Source organism: Toxotes jaculatrix, chromosome 17, assembly GCF_017976425.1.
Source record: "Toxotes jaculatrix isolate fToxJac2 chromosome 17, fToxJac2.pri, whole genome shotgun sequence".
Lineage (NCBI taxonomy): Eukaryota > Metazoa > Chordata > Actinopteri > Toxotidae > Toxotes > Toxotes jaculatrix.
The window spans coordinates 6,027,923-6,047,071 of NC_054410.1; the positions used below are offsets into that span (position 1 = coordinate 6,027,923).

The following is a 19,149-nucleotide window of genomic DNA, read 5'->3' on the forward strand; positions in this document are numbered from 1 at the left end:
CACCCTCAGGCCAGACAGGACATTTGTTGTCATACTGGTGGTAAGTATCTAACTTGGAATCGGAAGTTATCTCACTATTTTTCATCCAGCCAACATTTTATCCTCTGGTCTGTAATGACCACTGCGGCCTCACAGGGCCTCCAGCACGACTACATACTTTTTGACATAACCCACAAAACATAACTTAGTGAGTTTGTGTTTGTGTCCCTGCTCATTTGTGTCTAAATGTACAGTTTGTCCACATGCCAGGGCTGGCATGCTAACAGTTGCTAAAATGTGTGTATGCCTATGTGTGTGTGTGTTTCTCCACTGCTCTTCCTATGGGCCCATAAGAACTGTGGGCACTTTTCCCCCAGCCTGCAGTTGAGCAGGTTATGGGCTCTGGCTGCAGTAGGAGGGAACATAATGGTCTCATTGACTCAATCACAAGCTCTGACCTGCCAGCGTGCCAGCTTTGTGAGCAAGCTGCGGAGTGAGCATTATTGTAAAAAGCCTTTTAAAACCTCTATTAAGCCACATTAGGTGTGTGTTTTGTGTGTGTGTGTGTGTGTGTGTGTGTGTGTGAGGTGTTGGGGGATTTGTACAAGAGGGAGGTTGTTTTTACACCTTTTCTAAGAAAAAAAAAAAAAACATTGGAAAGGATCTCAGATATTGTGGAGTGTTTCGCTTGTATAAAAAAAAAAAAAACAAGACAAAGGAGCAATTTTGCTGACAGGCCTGATGGAAAAAAGAAATCGTGAATCACAGTTTTCATGCCTCCTTTTCCCGTGTGGTTTCTTGCTTGGTTGCTTGATTGCTGCTGATGTAACTCGCAGAAAAATGTAGAGGTTAGTGAAAAACACACTCCCCGCAATGTGGATCAATGTTTTGATCCTGCTGCTGCATGGTCACATGTTGGGTGTGTGTTTATGTGTCTGTGCAATACATAAACACTGAGAAACAAATAAGATTTCATGCATTCTATCTGTAATATCTGGTATTTGTTTGTAATTATCCAGGTGGTAGGTGTGGTATAAGATAATTACAATGAAAGTAGGAAAGCAGAACAATTAAGTGTCGTTAAGGATGACTTAATGTAGCTACAGTAAACTATCTAAATTATTATAAGGGTGCACCACACCCATCTCATACAACCCTGATACATCAAGCCAAGAACTAGTTGGTCTGATAAAATGTTTTGCCTCATCTAATGTTTTCCACTAAAGGTTCCTGTTGATCTCACCCGCAAGACTGAAGCTGACAGTCAGATAAAGGCCGACAGGCATGTTTGTTTGCACCTGCATGGGAGGAAATAACCTGTCAGTAGTCTGTACTCCTCAAGTGAGATCCGGTGAATATTAGCACCCCTCCCTCAGCGTCTTTAATTTAGAAAGCCACTTGTTATTTGTATGGTACAAGAAGAAAAAAACGCCAGTTGAAGAAGTCTTTGTCACTAACAATCTGCTCCATCATGTGAGCAGCCACCAACAGGGCCATAAAAAAACTTGACCTGGCTCAACTTTTACTGCAATTTTCAAATGCAAATTTCAGCTGCAATGTCAGTTCACTACCATCCGGCAAGGTGCTGCGTTTGGCGAATCTGTTTTTTTTTTGTTTTTTTTTTTTTTACTGATGTTGCAATGAAAGATAAGATGATTGCCACCTATGATAACTTTCCAGAGATGTAAAATCCTTCTTAGTATCATTTTAATAAACAGCTGTTTATTGTTTTGCCATCAGATACGTGTCCAAACTCACCAACGACGCCACTTCCATTATTCTAGCATTCTAGGATGTTTTTTGGTCCGAAAGCTCCGTCACCTGGCTCAACTTTTACTGCAACGCCGTGCAAAGCCACGCTGCGAGGTGCTGCATCGGCCAATAAAACACATCCAAGCTCACATTCCTGGTAGATCTCTTTGTTGCATGCATGCCATATTTCCACTGTTTACCTGGCAATCACTGCAACAAATGATAAAATGATTGTCACCACGATAACTTTCCGGAGTTGCCTCATATTGTTATAAACCGCTGCTCTGTTTTGGCGTCTGATAAGCCTTGACACTCGTTAATCTACATGTCTTAATGTTTTATGCTTTGCTTTAGAGATTGTATTTGTTTTTGTTTTTTTTACTTGTGTACTGCAGTGTACTCTGAACTGAAGTGTTCAGAGTACACTTAGCTTAACTGATCATATTTCATCATCTCACTGGTACCTGAGAAAACTCTCACCAACAGTGCAGTTCCTTGGAATATTATAAAGCAGGGCTATTTTCAGTCTAAACACCGGCTAACAAGTCCCAGCCTTACAGCCATAGTCTGCTGTAGGTGCTGAACAATTGGTCATATGTTGATGACAGTGTGTGTGTGTGTGTGTGTCACATTCTGAGACAGACCAGTAAGATGATCTGATCCGTCTTTGCCAGCCGACGAACATTATGACTCAAACGCAGCCACAACAACACAATAGTGACAGACACAAGGCTCAGAGTATCACAAAGTTTCCCTGAGAATTCTGGATAAATGACTTCTGACTCATATCATCACACACTCATAAACCTATGAGTGTGTCTCGTAATTTATTGTTCCTAGAACTGCTGTGTTTGTGAGTTTGAGTGGCTCGCCAAATATTAAATGATGAGGATCAAAGAACAAAGACCAAAAGTAAAAGTGGATATATTTGGACAGCAGACTCATTTATTCCGTGACTAATTTTTTTTTTGTGTGTGTGTGTGTGAAAACAACGGGCTTTGCCTCGCCACCAAAGTCATTATTTTTCTCATAGCAGGAAAACCTTTGCTGTAGTGCTTCCTTCTCATCCTGCATGACAACTGACAGGTGAGCAGACAGCAGCATGAAGGTTGCAAAATCTAAAGACCATGTCCATGCACAACCAAAGGCCTTCTGCCAGTCACCAATTTCATAAAACTCACAGACACAGACACACACACACACACACACACACACACACACACACACACACACACACACACACACACACACACACACACACACACACACACACACACACAGTGACACAGACAGGTGCAGCTTTAGTCTCAAGACCCAAACAATCAGGTTAGTTGTGTCAAACAACCGTCGGCCCTTCCCTCCCCCTCTCCACCTTATCTCCTCAAACAGCCACTTTACCTTTTATCTGCGTCTTTAACAGCACTTAACATTTCACATCTGCTCCGACAAACTCCCATAAACATTATCGAATGCTTTCCATATCAAAGCCAATCACTTGCCGTTGGTCTGAATAAACAACAGTGCGAGAAGACTTTGGCCTAAATGAGCAACGGTGCGGTGGGGTTAAAGTACTCCAGGAAAATGCAGAGGAAAGTACCTTTAGCCTGCGCAGGCTAATCTATCACTTCTATTCAGCCAGTCTTTGTTGTAAAACGGTATGTGTGTGGCAAACATTATTGTCCAAGGGAGCAGGTATCTTGAGTCGCATGAATTCTTTGTCACTTTAGCGGAGTGTAAATCGAACTCTGAAGAATTTATCGACTTCATACAGCTCAGCACACACGAGCACATGTGTATTTCTTTAGATGATATTGAGACTTTGGAGTTAACTTACAGAGGGTTTCACTTGTCCCCAATGACAAGGCCACACACTCGGAGCAGGCCGCACACCAAACACATACACTGCCTGCAATCATCGCAGGGTGTCCCAGGTTAAGAGGGGTCCAGATGGGCTGGGAGACGCTCAGATGGGCCGCATTCCTGAGAAAACTTAAACCTGGCGGGACATTTTTTCAGACATGGGTGGTCTGCCAGTGTAATGTGGGACGGGCGGGGATACAGAGAAGCACCAACTGTCGGCGAGCCGCGATGAGCAGACATCAAAGGCGTCGGGCGTCCGGTGGAAAGTGACCCGCGGTCCAGTCTGGCTCAGTCTGTCACCCTCAGCAGCGTCGGCCTGCCGAGATCACAGCCGCTCTGTCACAGATCTGCCTCACATCGTCCCCAGAGGACCCCGCGCTGATACACTCACATTCCCAGCATCCCGGATTCCAAGTCAAGGTCACATTGTGGCACCTGCTGGACAATACTGCGAGGGAGGGTTAGGGGCAGTTGGGAGTGAGCGTGAACCCCTAACCTAGTGACCCTGTGACCTTTGCAGCACCAGTATGGCCCTGTCCTTCAACAGTTGCAGAAGACCAACCAAGTTGTCCTCCAAGGTCTAAAAATTACTAACAAAAAGGTCAACATTAAATGTATAAATATCAAAATGCACATTAAATGTACATCGACACAGTTTTTGGTTGCTGTTGTCTATGCTGTCTTTATCACTCCAACACAAGAGAAGGGGGACAAAATCCACAGTCCTTGTTATATGCAAAAAATGCATTTTAAGATCAAGTTGAAGCTAATAGGAGACTTTAGCAGACTGAGTTAAGGTGGATTCCTAACACTGAATTAAAGGGTTACAGCTAAAATACCGGATTGCATTGGATTTATGTCACTCTAAGAAGTACATTCAGAAACACTTTTTAAACATTTTAGGTGATGTTGGAGAAACAAAAAGATGGTATCATCATCATCATCATCATCATCCTCCTCCTCCTCTATAGTTAGGGAGAATAATCTGATTTTAATAGGGGCTCTTACTGCTTTTGAACTTCAAGAGGAAGTTTGTTTTCCACTGAAGTTCCAATGATTTTATTTTTATTTCTTTCAGTCAAAATTAGTGGTTGACATGAGAATAGGATTCCCTGCAATCAGCCTCCCCACTTGGCCCTGCTGGTTTCACAGTCATTGTCTAGACCTGGTAATCTTGGCTCCATGGGAGCCTGACCAAGTTGTTTTCCAGGGAAATTAAAGAATGAGGTCAGTGATGAACTCACAGACAATGCGACAGACCTGCTTACTCATCCAACCTTTGGACAACCATTCAAACAGCTCACTGCCTCTGCTGAAAGCCTGAAACCTGCAATTCCAGTTTGTGCAACCTATTTTCCATCTGTGTCAGTCATCAAAGTGCAAGCGCGCATGTGTGTGTCTAAGTACTTGCCTACTTGTGTGATTGACATGTCAGGACAGCCAGAGCAAACATTAAAGGAGCCTTGTGAGCACTAATGAAAGGTTGAAGGGTGTGTGTTTGTGTGTTTACAGACTATATCAATCACTAACGTAAAGCATGCTGACTAACAGAGGTCAAAAGCAGCTCAGGAGAGACAAAAGGGGAGCCCTCAGGTAGAGTTCCCACTGTTACATCATAATGCCTGTGAACTCAGTGTACTGTCTGGCCACTGGCTCTCAGCCAATCGCTGAGCTGAATGGAGGGAAGGGCCTGCCAAGATGATGGATGAGGATTAAAGACTATTAAGAGCTGGCATTGGTTTGAAAACAAAACAAGAAAAAAAAAAACAGAAAAAAAAAAACACCACATGACCACCTAACAGGTCAGATCATGCCTCGGTTTTTTTTTCTGTCTTCTGTGAGCTCAGAGATTTCGTGGCGTTTCTCAGCTGTATTTTTCCGCAGTAAGTGAGGATGTGACAGATAAAAAGGTCAGAGCCACTAAAATGGACCAAATATTACTAAGTAACTTTCTATAATCTGATAACGCACATTTTTGTGTCTAAGGCTTGCAATGATTTACAGGCTGCAGCAGTACTAAAGAGTGTCATTGTCCTTTTATGCTTATAATGCAGTCCTAACACCAGACGTGGTAAAAGCATTAAAAACTGCGCCGGAAAGTTGGAGTGTTATGTTGCCTCCACATGAACTAAATGTTAAAAAGCTGTGAAAGAATGTTCTTCACAGTTCCCCAGAGTTCAAGGTGACAGCTTCAAACGTCTTGTTTTCCCAGCCTACAGTCCAAAACCCAAAGATATTAAGTTTAAAATGATGTAAAAGAGACACAGCAAACCTGAGACAGGGGAGAAACTGATTCCAATGAGAGTCTGGGGTCTAGTTTTCGGTTTGACCATCAACCAAACTGCAGCAGTGAGTCCATAGATAGTTAGATATGCTATCCACAGGCTAACAATCTCTGCGTGTGAGTGTGTGAGTACACAAACATATCTGACGAGCGGCAAAGCTCCAGGTTTTAATTTGTCTCATACTTTGGTTTATGTCCACATACCTGCAGGAAACAATTTTCATCAGCCTCAGAAACACTTTGTGTGTACTGCTATTCAGAATAATTAATGCAAATTATACTTGTCAACATGTTAGCCGTGGATATGTTAGAATACTGACGTTAGCATCTAGCTCAAGGAACCACTGTGCTTAAGTGTAGCCACACAAAGCCGCGAGCACAGCTGGAGTCTCTTAAGTCTTGTTTACAGATTCATGCTAATTTATGACTTGCCATAGAGTAACACTATATTTCAGAAACAGCTAAACAACATTTGGTTTACTGTTGCAAACACATTTCATGTGTTTTGCTTCAGTACTGTTAGGTGAAGGCAGAGTTAGCCAGAGTAAGTGTTGGGTTATGCTTGAAGTGATTCACACTAGAAGGCAGGGTTAAAAGCCGGCCGTGACAGAAGGGGAGGGAAAACATGATATTGTTTAAATACTGGTATAGCAGCCAACACTGCTGTTTTTATATGCATTTCCATATTTACATTATGTTACAGTGCTGTTTGTTGATGTTTTCCTACTACGTACAGTACAGGGAGTGTGAGAGCTGCATACATTCTAAGATCTTAACACTGTCCCTGACACTGAACACCCCCTCCCTTTCAGAGACACCTGAGCTATGACCTCGGCCGTTTGTCATAATTACACCTGACGTTGGAAACTTCTCCTGTCACACTCAAACCAGCTCCTATCGAGCAACTCGCGCTGCAGTCACCTGCAAGCAATCACTCATCTCCCCTCTCCTATTCCATGAAACACGCACTTTGACACACACTTCTAAACACACCGTACCCAAACCTCACGTCCACAGAGGGGCCATTCTATCGCCAGACGCTGGCGTGCAAAGCTGCAGCAGAGCACTATTTTTATAATGACAAGAGAGATTTGTAGGGAGGGGGAGTGTTGTTGTGGAGGGTAGACATGATGTAAAATAACTTAACTGCTTCATAAAGTGCAAGAGTGGAGAAGCGAGGCCGGGGAGGTCGGGGGGGAGGAAGGAGAGGCTCCCATGAGGGGAACGGCGAGCTGAGGACCACAGTCGGACTACACAAACCACGCCGAGCTCTGCGCCAAAATCAACACCAGTGCACCAAACAGATGCTGTTTATGTTGCTGCCAAATTACGCTTTTTTGCTACTTGACCCTTCTCGTAGGCGGGTAAACATGTCCGACCGTGCAGTTCTCACCCTGAAGTTGTTGCCGTTGGTGACATTTTACTTTAACCCCCTCTATGTGGTGTTTACAGGCTGTATAGAAATACGTAATAAATTTGTTATAACACAGTTGCAAACAGATATAAGTGCAATTTTAACTATTAACTGTGGTGTTCATTAATGAACAATGAAGCTAGGAAGTGATTATGCTTAATTAATTCTTGTGTGAAGCATCTATAAGTGGTGTATTAACAGTTAATCAATGGCTAATAACACTGTATAACATGGATGTAATAACATTTAATAATACATGATTAAACACATGAATATAAAAAAATAAAAGCTATTATAAGTTATTTTTATTTATTTATTGTTTTCAATGACATTTTTCTCTTGTAAAAGAGAAAATGAGTGTCCCCATTTTCTGTTTTCTTACTGAATGTCTCTAAAGCAGTTTGTGAACTTGTTTTTAAAGTTTTATTTAAATAGAAGTTATTGTCATTATTCATTTATTTTTATTATTACTAAATAGTTGCTGATTCATTTTTGTTGTCAATCACTGCAGCTCTAAACTCCGTTCATTATCAGATGCTTCGTCGTTCAGGATCAGAGGGAACCACTTTAACTCAGAGGAGTTAAAGTTGTTTGCAATTAATAAACAAAGTCATTATCTCTACCGACAGCTATTGTGTTATAAACAACTTAGTGTTTATATGCAAAGTACTTTGAAATGTTACCCTTCAGTTCAAGAACACAGTAAACAGTCTTCAGCTGCTGAGGGTTGATTGGTGCCTGTAGGGAGCCAATTACACAACGCTTTATATCCTATAGCGTTACAGGATGCCTGTCAAAAAAAAACGATGTTTCTCTCTCTGTGATGGATATTTAGACTGACAGCTCAGCACTGGCCCGATGCCAGCTACAGTACAGCCTCCCTCTCCACATCTCCATCGCTGTGAGAGGAGGAGGGCTCAGGCTGCAGCACACAGGTACCCCTCTGCAGAGTACAGATAAACGCTGCACGTTTGAAATATCAGCTGTCAGTCCACACATCAAAGCAGCTCTATAAATAAACAGAGACCATGCCCCTTCGCTTTCAGCTTCACCAGCTTGAGAGGGTGAAGGGAGTCTGGGTGGTGGAGCAGTGGTTGGGGGGGGGGGTTCACCACAGAATTGACCTGGGCCGGAAATCACACTGTTTTCCTTGACTCTCAAATGGGGGCTTTTTTGAACAGAGGAAATGGTTGAAAAAACAAAGGCTATGAATGTCCAGCATGTTTCATAATCAGACGTCATACTGCAGCACACCTGCACAAACAGAAGCTGCACTGTAGCCTCCTGAAGAGCGGCTCACATGCACACGCCAACAAGCCCCTCGGCGGTTCATATAGCGGGGGGCTGCCATGTTTGGTCTAACGCACGTTCGCATATAAAACTGGACTTTCCACACCGAGCGAAAAAGTAAAAGAAGTGGCTGACCCGGCTGAGAGCAGCACCGCTCACCCACCCAGATAAAGGTAATAGCTGAAATGGCAGGAGTGGTGTGGTTGAAGATGTTGATGTAAAGTCGCAGAAATAAAACCCATGCACATGTTCATACAAGAAACGTTCAGACACTTTAAGCACTAAAATATTCCTGTCAAAGCAAAAAGTCCTGTATTTCAAAACTTACTGAAATAGAAGGATAGAAATGTTATTAGTATGTACTTTAAGTATCAAACAAGCCAAAAGGTTAGATACTGTTCTGTGAGTTAATTCTGAGGGATGGCTCTTTCTAACAGTATTGAACAGTTTTATTATGGTATATAATGCAGTTTAATGTTGTTTTTATATGTGGTTGATCTAAAAAGTAACTACAGCTCTCAATCAAATAAATGTAGTGAAGAGAAACATAAAGTAGCATGAAACAGAGACATTCAAGTTCGTACAAGTACCTCAAAATTATATTCAAGCACAGATTGTGCCACGTATAAAGGAATCTCCTCCATGTGTTCCTGATATATGTCGTGTAGGACAGATGTAAGGTCACAGTGACCTTGACCTTTGACCTTTGATCAAGAAAATCTAATCAGCTCATTCTTAAGGAAGCGAAATGTTTGTGCCAAATTTAAAGAAACTTCCTCAAGGTGTTCCAGAGAAAGCATAATGCCTGCAGCCACAGCTGTCGCCAGCGCGGTGCCATAAAAATGCTGCTCACACGTTAATTAATTAATGTTAATAATTCCATCTCAGAAATGGATCTGAATATTTTTCTTTCACCACTGCTCAGTATATGTGCAGCACTTTACTTTCTCCACAGCTGTACGTTTCAAAGGCCCATCAGGTGTTGCCCCACCTGGGGAAAAGAAAAAGAAGGCCATGGCTGCTCAGAGTGGTAGGTACAGAGGCAACACGCACACACACACACACACACACACGGCCACAGCCAGTCACTCAAACTAATGGCATCCTGGAGATCCTCAAGAGGCCTGTGTGTGAGACTCGGCCACCACCACCACTGCCGGCGGCTTGGAAGCTCCGCATGGAAAACACAAACACTTCCCTCTACAAGGCAAGCCATTCTCCCACAGTCGGAAAACATGACGGGCAGATGACGACCAGGGAGGCTTATGCAACGAGAAGCCCCTGCAGCTGAGCTCGGGGGGGGGGGGGGGGGGCAGAGAGGGGGGGCAATTCTGTTAGATTCTTATCTTTGCTTGTTTGACTTATTAAATACAGTGTGTGCTGGCACACACATGACTGTTTGCACACCCGCACTTGTCATAAGTGTAAACAGACAGGTGATGTGACGGTACTGCCGTTAAATACAGTTAAGCCATAACTGGGAGATGACAGTTTGGTTAAACCTGAAGCTAATTTGCTCCCAGTGCTCCTGCAGGATCTCAGTTACACACATTATTCAAGCTGCACCCCTCTTCCACTGCTATGTGCATACTAAAAAAAACAATGAATTCTGAGTGTGCTGCTGATTCAGGCTGCAACTAACCATTATTTTCATCATCAATAAAAGTGCTGATTTGTTTGTGAAGAGCTTTGCAGATGCCAAAGGTGACATCTTGTTTTTCCTACTCTTGTTTTCTTCCAGTTGTGGATGGTGGTATTGATATTGGGCACATCGCAATATCTCCTCACATCAATACACAAACAATGACAGAAGAGTAAACACGAACATTATTCATAAAGTTCATCATTTATTTACTCTTGGAAAAAAAAAAAAGTTTATTCCACTGCCCCAGAACCACTGGGATGTGTGTTGTTTTTTTTTTAAACTTGTTAAAGGTTTACTTCCTTCCCTGGCCAACAGAGGATTAAATGGTACAAACTGTTCACTCCATAAATGTTTACAGGCATAAAGAGACATTGGTAGGTAGCATCAGCAGCCAGTTCCTGCAGCGTTGGTGGCCAAATGAGTGTCTAAGGTCATGTTTATGGGGAGAAACAGTGGGAATAAAATGTGTAGTTCAGAAGGAGCCAACATAACAGGGCCAGCCTCTGCATTTGGATCCCATCAAAACCAAACTGTGATGACGTTAGAACGTGCTAAGTGCAAGGATTCCCACTTCAAAGTAGGGAACGAGGACGGGCCCGGGCTCCAGTACAGTGTGGCGTCTGTTTGAAGCTTAGCGGACCATGTTAAGACACAAAGCAGACTGGGGCCCTTGGGCCTGCTGGACTGAAGGGAAGCTGGCATTGGCTATATTGGACAAATAAGACACTCTGATCAGCGCCCAAAAACTTGCATCTGAAAAGGCCAAGTGGAAAGGAAGCTGGACTTGAGATTAAGCAGGGATGACACGTGCAAATTAAAGACATATACGCACTGAAGTCCTCCGAAGCAGAGGAAGGATAGACACTGAATGGGCCCAGTGCGCCCAAACCCAGGTCAAGCTCCTCCTGCAGCCATACCCAGCACATTCGTTTTAATAACTCCTCTTATTTTCTCTCCTGCCAGCAGCTATTAACGTAATTCACGCTCTGCCACATACCTGGAGAGCAGAGCTGCTGTTAATAGTCCTGGACACCTCAGACAGAGAAACACAGGAGAGGGGACACGAAGGATAACCAGTGGTGGAACCTCTATAACAAGTAAAAGGTCTGCTTTGTCCGTATGGAATTCCAATTTAAGTAACCGTCCACAAGTATTATTAATTAACAACATGTACTTAAAGTATCTAAACCAAAAGCACTAGTTCACCTGAAAAATGTCCCCAGTGACTGATATCATTATATTTTATATTATTAGATAATACTGTTGTGCCAGTGAATGCAACTTAATTTTATTCTGAAGATTAATTAGTAACTACAGGTGTCAGCTGTAGACTGCAGAGTTAGAAGCACAGCATTTTCCTCTAAAATAAAGTGGAGAAGCTGTAGAAAGGAAAAAAAAAAGAAAAACCTAAATGGAAATACTCAAGTAAAGTACAAGTATTTAGGTACAGAGCTTGCTGCTTTACAACAAAACAAAGAAACCGCAACATTTGCCCTTTATCTGACAGACTGAAATCCAGGATGTTATAGATTGATTATTTACAGTGCAAACAATGTGAGTTTGAATATAGAAAACAGTCAGCACAGAAATGGGCAGGGCAGTGGAACATTTCTTCTTCTTGGCAGGTTCTCCATTGACCTCGGGCCTAGATCTGTTATGCTCGAATGCTCCCCGGTTATGAAAGCACTTTTCACCACTTATATGTTGCGCAAATTGGATAGACTGCAACAAGTTCAACCGAAGGCTTTGCAGCTCTGAAGTTGTTTATGTTCTAGATCCCTCCACTATCCCTCCTAACTCCTCTGAATCAGAGTTTGACTTAATATTCAGTAATACCTCAATCAAGATTTAGGCAATAACACTTTATCTTCACTAGTTAAGTTTGCAGATTTAGGCCACATTAAAGGCAGCAGTGATAGCTCCTCTTCAACTCTTCAGCTTCTATTTCAAACAATTACTCCTAAAATTAAGTACATGTAAAGCAGTGTGGGAAAGAGCTGCTCCTTCTCGTTATGCAAAGCGTCACAGGAGATAAGCTGTGACCGTTAACAGAACGGCAGGTTTCTAGAGCGCTACAGCTGGCCACAGGTTCAAACCGTCAACATCAAATATGCACAAACCTGCTGCCTGCCTGTTGTGGCTTTACACAGGAGCCCCGCATAATTTAACTAACCAGAGGGTTGAGAGACGAGAGCAAGCGAGGAGGACTACGCCAAATATGGACGGTTTTCATTCATCTGTCATCTCATTGCACTCTAAAGCTCATCTGCAGGACTCAAGGTTTCTCATGTCGTGTGCCTTAAGACAGGAAATGGATAGTGAGTAGCTGCGTTTTAAAAGTTACCTCAGGGGACACACCTGGAAGGAGGAGGGCTGCATAACTTTATTTAAAAAAAAAAAAAATCAACAGATCAGGTGTGATTCAAGTAACGCAGAGGGCCTCATAAAAAGTTAAATCCAGAGGATCTTTTAACTTTTCTGTTTATCTCTATGCTCTCCAAAGTCACTGGCATGTATTCCTGTACTGTAGATGTTATGGTGTGGTACAGTACGTGTCACATTGAGGACTTACCAGCCTATGGAGCATCCTGCAGGGTTGGGGACCTTTGTAGCATGTTACTCCCCATCTCTCTGCTGCCACTGTAAAATTAAGGCATAAAATAACCCAAAATATCAATAAAAGAAATAACAGAGAAAATAAGAATCATCATTAGGCAACTGCATTTTCAAAAAACATAATAAAGAGCGGCTCTTTACTTTAGCCCACGTAGATATATTATGTTGTATGTATTTTATTGGTTTGGTGCTGCTTAGTTTGATGTGTTGGCCTGGCATAAATTTATGTTTTATGCCAAGTGAACAAACATTTGAGAACCATTTGAGAAGATAAGTTGTCCTAACCAAAGTGTTGTCAAGACATATGGTTACAGCAAGGTCAAGAGGAAGAATAGAGCATGATAAACGAGCCGCTCTCCCTCCGCTGCTTGTCCGACCCTGACTGCAGGGGCGGTCTGGCTGCCAAGCAGACTACATGGGAGGGAAAAAGTGACTGTAAAAGTGAGTTTGAGTTTTCCAGCAGGATCCAAGTAAAAGACCCAGACTCTGTCCGAAGCTGTGAAGGCATGAATGTGTTTCGGCAAACGCCTGACGCATTCGCTCATTCACACGTCAAACAAGCTTCCCGTCAATGGAGGGGCATTTTCTTCGCCGGATCTGATTCAGTGGAAATGCAAATGTTAAAGTCTTGCCCTGATTTGATGTAACTATTCATCTCGTCAGTGCACCATGACGCTGTCACTTGCCCCACTACTTATCAATGCCAACCTGACTTTCAGCAGTCCAACAGATTTAAAAACACAATATCGCCCACACACACCTGCACACATTTAGTCAGTGGGTTAGATTACTTACCTAAATATCACAGTTTACATGTGTAAAATAACATGATAAAATGAAAACATCAGGCCCAAACAACATTTCATAAACAAAACATTAATGTCAACACTTCAATTAAATAAGTAAGTACAACTCTCATCCGTGTTCTTAAACACTGAACAAAGATAATTAGAATTGTCAATGTGTGTTTTTAGGCATGCCTGTTGAGCATTTATTTAAGTTTGTTGATATAATGCTAACTCTTGTTAGCTGTATCATTTCTCTTATGGGGTTTCCCATTGCATTCATATCTTGTTAGCATTGGGCTAATTGTGGATAAGTGTCCTGTCAGCCAACCTACCTGGAAAACATTATTAAAGAGATCAGGAGAAAAACATAATAATATTTTGTATTTTGTATATGAGGAACAACAAAAAGCACTTGGACTGTGGAAACTGGATGTTGTTATTTTTGCAATTGTGCGACCTGATAATGAGTTGATGAGGAAGAATGTGAAGTGTATAGGCCAGTTAAAACACATGAAAATGGATAAATAAAGACTGTTGGCCCATCTCATTGTGTCCCTGTACTTTAACAAGAAATTATAATATGACCACAGGCATTGTGCCCGTGGCCTATTACACCCATACCGTTTTTTTATCATCTCTTCTTATACAATGTGCTACCTTGTTCACTTGAACCAGGAGTACATAACATGATTCTTATGTTATTAAGGATATTTGTTCCTGGACTTTTATCCATTTATATTTCCTGTTAAGCAAATTGTAAACCTGACACCGAGAACAATGAAGTCACACAAGAAAAGCCCAGTGAAACTTTAGCCTAGCACACATCACAGCACGCACGCATGTGAACGCAAAACACACTCCCATGACAGGCCCGAAAATCTGCCTCAGGGACGACACTTGTCATCTGCACGAACACTGATTACAGGTTGTGAATGTCCATATTTGGAGTGCGAGTGACTGATTGGAGGAGACGTGAAGAAGCCACATGTTGACAGTGTCAAATGAGGCAGGGCCACGGCAGGTTCATGCCACAGAATGTGTGAAGTGGACACACCCTCATACAGGCAGGTAGGCAATGCTTTAGTGGAAGGCCCCCGGGGGCCACAGGGGACTCACAGCCAATTAGAGGCTTTGCCAAGACACGTTAATGACCCAGATTCTCACTACCTGGCCCAAGGTGTGGCAGCAACAGAGGGCGGAGATGAAAAATTTTCATAGAGGCCTTTATTAAAAGCAAACAGAAATCTGTCATCGCAGCATTATTTGAATAAATGACTTTGATTTTTTTTTATTATGCTTATATAACGCCAAAGTATGACAGGCTGTCATAAATGCACGATGGGTTAAAAACAAACGGGAGTGAACTGAAATGAGGGGGGAATGTTGTTTCGTATAAAACCTTACAACTGTCCAAAATACCAAGTTACATTTTAAGCCAATCTTTTCCCCACTCCCTGGAAAGTCCAGTCATAAAAGCAGCCTCCTTGGCAAACTAATCTTTAAATGCAGACTGATGACTCAGGATCAACCTGTGCCGTAAAGCTGTGTGAGCACAGCTGGTTTGTGTTTTCTGGTGAAAAAGAGCCATCGTGTGGCCAAATTAATGATCTGCAGCTTTGGACAGGAGCTGAGGTTGACTTTTTTTTTTTTTTTACCAGGCAATAAATGGGACAGAGGGAAGTTCCATGCAAGTCTTATCTCCTCAGCCCATAAAGTGTTGGTGTATGTCTTCATATAACTTGTTCAGAGAAAGAGGAGGTGGCTGGGGAAGCTGCTCTGGTATTTATGCTTTCATCTGATAGCATTTCTGTATAAGCCAAGCACAATAATAACACTGCAGGTCAATGGAACCTCAACACTTAGTTTAGGGTTATGTCTGTAGACTCTACATTTGGCTGTAGACTATAATAATAATAATAATAATAATAATAATAATAATAATGTTATTTATGTTATCTAAATTATTAAACTTGCTAAGTTACTCGAGGTTAAGGCGAGAGTTCACCCACAACTAGCTAGCCCCAGTTTGCAGCTAAAGAGGTAACTGTCAGTTTCGCTAATGTTTTAACAACCGAGAAGGTCGTTTTAAAGCACTTACCGCTGTTCTGAAGGTATCGACAAACTCTCCAGAGACTCTGCTAAACATCTGGGTTAATAAAAAATAAATATTTAGCCCGCGGAACGATTAAAAAAATATTTTTAATTCTCTCCCCAAGTGGTGGTTCTACCTTCTGTCCAGGTAGCCGACGGGCAGCCATCTTTGTTTTGATTTGTAAACAGTGGAGCAATTAAATAGGCAGCTAAAAATCAATCAATCAGTCAACCAACCAGTCATCTTCATCATTATCGTTATTATTATGTAAAGAAAACAAACTGGCCTACGCAATTTAATAGCCGATAAAAATTACTGATAAAAACTGCATTGATCCCTATCATCCCTACAATATTTCTGAAGAGTATTTTGTCAAATAAATTTATGTCAAAATAAATTTATGTGAAGACACAGCATTAACACTTAAAGTTGGGATTAATAAGAATATGTTTTATCAGCAGAAAGAAGAGAAAACGTTTGCAAAGCACACAGATTTTATGATCAAATAAATACATTTAATCCCAAAGTTTGATAAATCATACATGAACATAATCAAAGTTAGTGATATACAGTGCAGTCATTTCACTAAAAACCTGTACATTTTTATTTAAAAAATAAGCAACCATTACAGTACATGGGGATAATAACTACTTGGATAAAGTCAGAGTTTGGAAGAGAAATTGAAAACTTCTGGACATGCAGCCTCAAGGTAAAAATACCAGAGATTCATTTCAGTTTTAACATACTGTACATGCACATACACTTACAGAGACCAGGTCTCTGTACAACACATTATACACACTCACTTAATACTCCTCCACTCACATATTGCAGAGAACAAATACACTTCATTTTGTTTGTTCTTGTGATTTGTCTCATCAAAGCAGTAGAATTGGATAAAGATACTAGCTGCATATCAGTTCTCATTATGTAGTTTAGTAGATTTTTAAGAGAAAAAGGTAACGGCCTTGAGCTGAATAATCATTGTTGGGTCAGATGCCTCTATTGCTTTTAAGCCTGTTTTTTCCAGTGTGAAAAAAAATATGTATAACAAACATTTAATTCAAATTGATAAAAATGTGATAGGCAACATAAAAACAAAACAACCTTCTTTTTTTTTTTTCCTTGATCCTAATAAGGATTCTTGATCTTCATGTGTTTTTTGTACACGACGTAGGTTTCCAGATGCAGTCCACACACTGTCCACTGGGTGGCAGCACTTCATTTGTGAAGGCTGATGATACCTGCCATCCACCCTCTGGACTCCCAGGGAGACAGTCATGGGGAAACACTGAATGGCATTGCAGCCACACTGATGAAGGTCACGCCTTCACTTATTTGAGTACTGTTGTAGAAACATGGATTTCAAACCTTTTAACTTTTCTTTTTGTTTTGCATTTTTCCTATTAACAGTTAAAAGGGTGAAAAGCTGAGTTCATCTACTGTCAGCACAAAATGTAGTGACAACATAAATGGTCCTCCTGAGGAATACTTCTCAATGATCGTACTTCCATCTCACGCATGCTGCCAATCCACTGGTACCTTGGAATCGCTGTGAAGAGGGAAATGTCCAACCTGTTTCGTGCTTGAACCGGCAGCACCAGATCCACCGACTGAGGCTGAAAACATTACTATCAGCTCCTGTATGGATGGAGGTGAGTGTACAGTCTTTGATCCTTCTACTTCCAGAGTAGAAGGAGTCTCAGGATCCACATGGAGAGTAACAATACCAGAAGATTTAAGTGTTATTCTGTGCATTTTCAACCTGCATTAAGTACCAAATGTCTGACTGTTGCCAAGTAAGACATGAGTGCTGCTAAGTTAAGATTAAGAATATTGTGGTTAAACAGTTGCTCCTATGGATTGTACGCATCCTGAAATCTGCCTGCTCAGACAAACATGGAGTCAAACTCCAGGAAAATACCTCAAAGGTCATTATTCACCAAGAAAACCAAATCTAGTGTCGCTTCACAAATCTTGCATGTAGGAAAGAACTGAGCAGCAAATCCTGTTACCTGTTATATCAGGTGATATGTGCGGGTTTCTTCATTTAATAGTCACTAAGAGTTGCTGCATATTTCTTTCAGTTGGCTTCACGTACTTGTCAGAAACACTGTAATCTGTAAATAGATGAAAAAGGGTGAAAACCTGATTGAACATTTGCTCTTGTGGGCATAATGTGCCTTCTGAATGTGAGTCCTTGCCGCTCAGTTGTTACTCAAATTTAACTATTGCTTGCTCACAAATTCAACAGTATTTTATCAATGAAAAGACACTTCTTTGATTGTGAGAGTTTCCTTTTACAGCCAACGTTTAAAAAAAAAAATGTCCCACAGGTAAATTGTGTGATTTCACAGGAATGACAAATGGCTTCCCATGAATGAGAATTTCAAAATGAGACCCTGGCAGATCTGAGACAACATTAAAGCACATAAAGTGGACGTTCAGACAGTGAGTCATGAAAAAGCTTTTTGACAAACTGTAAAAAAGAAAAACAACAAAAAAAGGAAATTAGAAAGAGGTTTGGTGCTTTATGCTGATGGTGATGACTCATAGTTATTACCATCAACAAAGAGGCGTCCCTGTAATTATGATGAATGGACTGCATTTACTTAGCATCTTACAATGCCTCATTAGCCTGCACACACACCCATTCATACGCTGATAGCTTAGAAGCTGCCATGCACGGCCATGACCTGCTCACCAGGAGCAGTTTGGGGTTCAGCGTCTTGCTCAAGGACACTTCGACACGAGATCAGGAGGAGGAAACCGGGAACCGGCCACGATAATTAGTCGACCAGTTCTAACCTCCTGAGCTCCCGTCGTCCCCACCCAACACACAAGCAGCAGACTGACTCAAGAGAGACGTACAGTATGACTGCTGAATGAGCGCTGTAAAAATGTATATTATATTGGAAGACAACTTTTTTTTTTTCATGCAATTTTTTCCCAGGCATTGTGGGTATTCACTAACTGCAGAAAACATTCATCATGACATAAGCGGACACATTGCTCCAGGGTGGACATTATGTTCTTGAAGAGCCTTTTGTAGCTACATTACTACAGTACTTTGAATAATACTAAAGGACAGTATGTACATTTTAAAAAGGACATGTTACAATTGCAGCTACTTTTTTTTTTATTATGTTTTCTATGCAGCAAGCATTCTGCTTTCAGATAGACTGATGTGCCCTTGAAACACAAATACTGTATACTTGTTCCTTTGTTCCGCTTCACAACGATAACACAAATCCTTGCACCAGCTGTTTGTTTTTTCATCCCAAGTTCTTTGCAGTCTATGGGACAGCAGAGATTGAAAGTGTAGTCCTGGTCAGCCAAGACCCTGATCTCCTGAAGGTCAACCCCACGTGGAAATGGGTGGGTGCATTATGAGATGCAGCGAACACAGCAGCATGGAGTTATTGTGCC

The 19,149-nt window shown here is 41.6% G+C and overlaps 1 long non-coding RNA gene across 1 annotated transcript in view; it reads right to left on the reverse strand.

Moving 5' to 3' along the window:
- Window positions 1-15,868, reverse strand: part of LOC121197098 — a 95,336-nt gene extending 79,468 nt beyond the window's left edge. Inside the window, exons 1-2 of the long non-coding RNA XR_005896221.1 lie at window positions 15,727-15,868; window positions 12,797-12,864 (exon numbers count right to left, since the gene is read on the reverse strand). This is a non-coding gene — a long non-coding RNA (uncharacterized LOC121197098). The remainder of the gene's footprint in view (window positions 1-12,796; window positions 12,865-15,726) is intronic.
- Window positions 15,869-19,149: the final 3,281 nt, after the last annotated feature.